This window comes from Lolium perenne, chromosome 7, assembly GCF_019359855.2.
Source record: "Lolium perenne isolate Kyuss_39 chromosome 7, Kyuss_2.0, whole genome shotgun sequence".
Taxonomy (NCBI): domain Eukaryota; kingdom Viridiplantae; phylum Streptophyta; class Magnoliopsida; order Poales; family Poaceae; genus Lolium; species Lolium perenne.
This window is the reverse complement of record NC_067250.2, coordinates 74,217,824-74,223,719: the sequence shown is the minus strand read 5'-3', so window position 1 is coordinate 74,223,719 and position 5,896 is coordinate 74,217,824.

The following is a 5,896-nucleotide window of genomic DNA, read 5'->3' as shown; positions in this document are numbered from 1 at the left end:
GGGGGACACACGTCCTCCGCTTTTTCTGGCGCACACACCGTAACTTCCGCGACGTTGAATTACTTATTTACCCTTGATGCCACGTGGTTATCATCTGTCACACATTTTCCTTATCCAACGGTTTGTCGTTTCACCGCACCTCTATATAAATTCATCTTCTTCCTCCTTGAACACTTCCGCCCGCGCCGTCTTCCTTCTCTCATCTGCAAATTTCCCCTTGCAATCCACAATCTCCTGAGCTCCTCACCTCCAAACTGCGAATCCTGCGCCATTGTTGATGCCACCTCGCCGGTTGACCAGGCACAGCACGCCGGAATCCTCCATGGCCGCCGTGGATCTCGGAACGGCGGAGTGGGAAAGATCCAAAATTTCCACTCAAGACGTCAACCTGCTGAAGAAACTGGGGATCACCAAGAAACCCCAGGCATTGCGCTTCCCCAGCGAGGAGAGCTACCCAACCCCTCCAATGGGGTACCGGGTAAGCTTTGTCGACCACCTCATCCGCGGTCTCTCCGCCCCCATTCATCCTTTTCTCCGTGGACTTCTTTTTGTCTATGGTTTACAACTCCACCACCTCACGCCGAATTCCATTCTCCACATCTCTATCTTCATCACTTTGTGCGAGGCCTTCCTTGGCGTCCAGCCTAACTGGGCGCTATGGAAGCGCATTTTCTTCTGCCGCCGCAATGGCTCGCCCAATGTCGCCTATAATATAGGCGGTGTTGTAATTTCTGTTCGTCCCACTGTCGACTACTTCGATGTCAAGCTTCCTGACTCAGTTCAAGGATGGCACAAGAAGTGGTTGTACATTCAGGAGGAGAACCACGGATGTGCGGAAGACAACATCCCTCCTTTTGATGGCGCCGAAAAAATCTTTCGCCGCCGCTCATGGGACGCGAAGGCCACCGAAGAAGAAAGGGCGTTGACAGAAACCTTGATGGCTCGTATCCACGAGTTACAAAATACTCGCGGCAAGGAGTTATCAGGTATCCAGATCACTGCATACTTTCTTAGGGCCAGGGTGCAGCCGCTTCAAGCTCGCAAGCATCCCCTCTGGAAATATGCCGGCGACAAGGACGTAGATCGGCTGTCGGTGAATTTGGAGGTCAAGGACTTAGAAAGACTTGTCCGAAAAATTTCATCTCTCAACAAAAAAGATGCTGTCCCTTCTTCTTGTCGAGTGACGCCATTCAGCGCCGCCAATCCACTTCCCGAGGTATTTTTTTTGTCTAATTGTCTTGTTGTTGCTTTGCCATCTTTTTTGTAACTTTATTTCTGATATTACTCCCTGTTTTGTTTTGCACAGAATCATCCAGACCTTGTCTCGCTTCCTCCTCTCCCTGAAGGTGGAGAAGTCGAAGAAAGGGCCATTGTCACTGATGACAATCAGGAAGCTCCATCTTTTGTGAATGAACCCGTGGATTCTCGAAAATCTGCGGGTTCTTCCGAAGGTACTGCGTCGGCACAATCTCCTCCTCCCGCTGTCTCCCCGGAAGGCAAAAGGAAAAGGAATGATGTCGAAGATTCCGGCACTTCTAAAGCCGAAGAAGTTGACCCTTCTCATCAGAAGGCAGCTTATGATCCTTATCTTGAATCCCTCGTCAGCTCGTAAGTCATTTTTATTTTTCCTTATTTCTGTACTCGAAATGTTTATCTTGTCCTGCTTTTTATGCTGTCGATTTTTAATCACAGTGATGACGAGGAAGAAGTACCAACTGTTGATGTGGCTCCTCGGACGAGCACGTCACATACATTACTTGCCTCGGACACGCTAGTTGAAGGAGAAGAATCCTCGCCTCCTCAACGAAACGTCGTCACCACTACTCCGCCATCAAGCCCCCTTGCTCCTTCACCAAAAAAGACAAGGATTGAAACAATTCTTGAGCCTGCCCCTCAATTGGGCAGCTCTTCTACCCTGCTCTTGGATGATGTAAGTTTTTTCATTTTCTTGCCGCTGTCTATATTTCCTCTATTTTGCTTTTTCACGCCTTCACTCTGTTTTCATACTGACATTTCTCTTTCTTTATTCTTCTTTGACAGCCCATGATCAAAGAGCTTATCCGCATCGGATCCCAATTCATTGGGTACCGTGAGTATGCCAACAGAGCTGAAGGTAATAACTTTTTTGCTGTCATTGTTTTTGACTTCTTGCTCCTGTCATTTGTCGCAACTTTTTTGACCTTTCTTGTTTTTCTTTTTATTTCGACAGAGAAACTTGCAGAGGCCAACAAGCGTGCCGACGCACTTGCTCAGAAACTAGAGCAAAGTGAAGCGGCCCGCAAGAAAGCCGAACTTGTTGCTAGCGAAGCCAAAGCAGAGGCTGATGAAGCCAAAGCAAAAGCTGCTAGTGTCGAGGAACTGCAGAAAAGACTTGAGGATGCTAAAACTGCTTTAAACGAGCATAAAGCTGCACAGGCTGCTCGTGAGCAGGGGATCCTCAAGCGCCTGAAATCACAAAGCCGATGCACTCAAAGTAATATTATTAATCCCTTCTATTTTTATGAGACCCGCTGTTTCTTGTTTTCGACCAACGTTTTGTTTCTTGTGGCAGACCAAACAAACCAAGAGTTTGACCTGGAAAATCCCGACAATGATCCTCTCCTTGACGCACTTTCTTATCTGGAGCTTCATGGATCCGAAATTCGTGAAGGCGTGGCGAATGCTAATGCGGGACTGTCGACGCTGTTCCCCTACTTCTTCCCGAGGAAAGATGAGCCCCCGACTTTCCTTGCCCTTGCCAAGAGCTTCAATTCATCAGAGGACCTTGGACTGAAGATGCGCCAGGAAAACATGAAGATTGCTGTCGAGAGTACTGTTGCCCTGGTCGCTGACAGCCAACAAACTGTTGATTGGATGAAGGTTGGCGACACCGACCAGATAGAGCAGTCAAGATGGAGGTCGTTGATTAAGGCAGCCAAGCCCAACACGAAGAAAATCCTGGTGTATCTTGGGATCAAACCAGCTTCAACTCCTAGCTCATCAAGGCCGGAGGTCTAGTTGCATGCCTCTTTGTTTTTTCGTTCTCTGTTTCTTTTGCCCTTGTCGCCAATTTAGCTGTGGCGACAATTATCCTGGTAGTCCTTTAGGAGAAACTTCTTTTGTAATGCCTATGTAAATATTTCTAGAAATTAATGAAATTCCCTCTGGCACTATCATTGATCCTGGCGCTTTCTTTTCCAGTTAATTTTTGACAACTATTTGACCAATCCTTGCTCTGCCGATGCTTCTCCCGCTTCTTCCTTCTCGAAGAAAATGCCGATCGCTGATAACCCTCTCGAAGGTTCTTCAAGCAAACATTCATCAGAAGATTTGCAAGAACTTCGACAGCAACTTCAATCCATGAAGAAGCAAACTCTCGCAATGATGGAACAGTCTCGAAAAGCATCTGAACAAGAAAAACTTGCTCTCCAACAAGCCAAAGAAGCTGTGGCTGCCAAGGATACTGCTGTATTGGAAGCAAAGGGAGCCACTACCCGAGAAAATAGCATGCTCGAGCTAATGTTGGAGGCTAGCACTGATATGTTAGGTATGTTTTTCCAACCTCGCAATGCCTCCTCTTTATTTTACTGTGCCCCCCTTCAATTTTTTTGCCTTGTCGCTTTAATAGGCTCAGTTCTTGATGCTGCCGCCGAAGATCAAAGAGTACTCGAGAGAACAAATCTTCTCGTCAATCTTTCCCTTAACCATGGCTGTTTATTCTGGGCCTCCCCTGAACGAACCCAACAAATTGTTAGGTTTCAAGATCGTGCTTGCCAAGTGCGCGAATTTCTTAATTTTTGCACGACAACATTAACCCTTGTTTACAAAACTCTGTTTCCTCGGAATGAAATTCCAAAGACTCTTCCTGAATTGCTGGAGGTTTTCAGAGATGCTCCCCGCATTCATAATTTTGTGCGAGCTCAGTTGACTGCTGGAGCAAGGTTCGCTATGATTATGATAAATATTTGCCATCCAAAATTAGACCTGACGAAGATTGTTGCTGATTGCCTGGCCAAGAAATCGCGGCGAAAAAATGACATTGACTCGATCAATGGGATGGTAACTCCTGTGGCTGAGTCGATGATAGATGAACTCCTTCGGATGGACTCAGAATTCTTCATCAAGGGGTCCTATGCTGAGCATAAAACAACCAGAGGCTTGTCCATAGATAGTATTCTAGGTTTTGACTGATTTGTACTATATTGAACAACATTATGTCTATATCTTTTTTGATTCCCGAAGAAATTTGTTGTATACTGTAAGCTGCTCTGTATTGTTAGAGCCCCCGAGCCTTCTGGCTAGAGTTGTACTGTTTTTTCCATCTCGAAGATTTTTCCTCCTGTCATAATAAGATATCTCTGTTTTTTCATTGATGGGTGGAAAGCCCCCGAGTGTCGTGGTGTCAAAGTTCTATATTTTTGTTGCGAGGTTCTTGGACCAAAGCAATAAGTTTTTGGCGCGTACACTATATTTATAATTTTATTAGCTTCCGATATTTGGCGAGGTATTTAGTGTACCAAGGCGAAATATTTTGGTAAGTCTAATATATCTATATTGTATGTATTTTGAAAACTTGAAGGCATTGAGCCCCCGAGCGTGTCGAAGAATAAGAAATATATCTCCACTATCTTTATTATATTGCAGCACCGCGAGCCCGCCTCATTAAAAACCTTTCCGGCCCCACTCGGTGCCCCGAAAAGGAAAAGAGTGCGTCTGAAAACTCGCGGGCGTTTCAGTACATTGTATTTTTACAGAAGAGGACTATATTTCGACTCTAGGCGTAGAACCGCCTAAGCTGTGCTACGTTCCAGGGGTTTTTCTCGGGAACCCCCGTCTTCTTGTCCTTGATCCTGTATGCGCCTCCGTCGATGACTTCTGTGACAACGTAAGGTCCCAACCATGGCGACTCGAGTTTTTCAGTGCGCTCTTGATTGAGTCGCAGAACTAAGTCTCCGACTTGAAAAGATCTTGGTCTCAAACGTCGACTGTGGTAATTTTTCAGGTCCTGCTGATATTTGGTTACCCTTGATAATACTTCGTCTCGAGCTTCGTCGAGTGCGTCGACGTCGTCTTCCAATGCCTTCCTGGAAGCTTCTTCATTATACTCTGTGACTCTAGGGGAGTCGTGCTCTATTTCTATTGGCAGTACTGCCTCTGCTCCATGAACAAGGAAAAACGGGGTCTCCTGTGTCGCTGTATTTGGTGTTGTTCGGATGCTCCATAACACACTTGGTAGTTCTTCTGGCCAGGTATGTCGAGCTTTTTCCAGTGGTCCTAATAGGCGTTTCTTGATGCCATTGCAGATGATGCCATTGGCTTTCTCGACTTGACCATTGGTTTGAGGATGTGTAACTGACGCGAAGTGCAATTTGATGCCTACCTCTGCATAGTACGCCTTGAACTCCTTTGACGTGAAGTTGCTGCCATTGTCTGTGACGATGCTATGAGGTACTCCAAATCGAAAAACGATGCCCTTCACGAATTTTATTGCTGATGCTGCATCTGGTGAATTTATCGGCTTTGCTTCTATCCACTTGGTGAATTTGTCGACAGCAACCAGCAAGTACTCATATCCTCCTGGCGAAGCTTTATGCAATTTGCCCACCATATCAAGTCCCCATTGGGCAAAAGGCCACGACAATGGTATTGGTGTTAGCTCTGCTGCTGGAGAGTGAGGTTTTGCGGCAAACCTTTGACACGCGTCGCAAGTTCTTACTATTTCCTTGGCGTCCTCGATTGCTGTCAACCAGTAGAACCCTGCCCGAAAAACCTTGGCTGCAATAGCTCGACTACTTGCGTGGTGGCCACATACTCCTTCGTGTACATCCTTCAGAATTATTCTTCCTTCTTCGGGTGTGACGCACCTTTGCAGGACGCCTGATATACTTCGCTTGTATAATTCCCCTTTGATCACTGT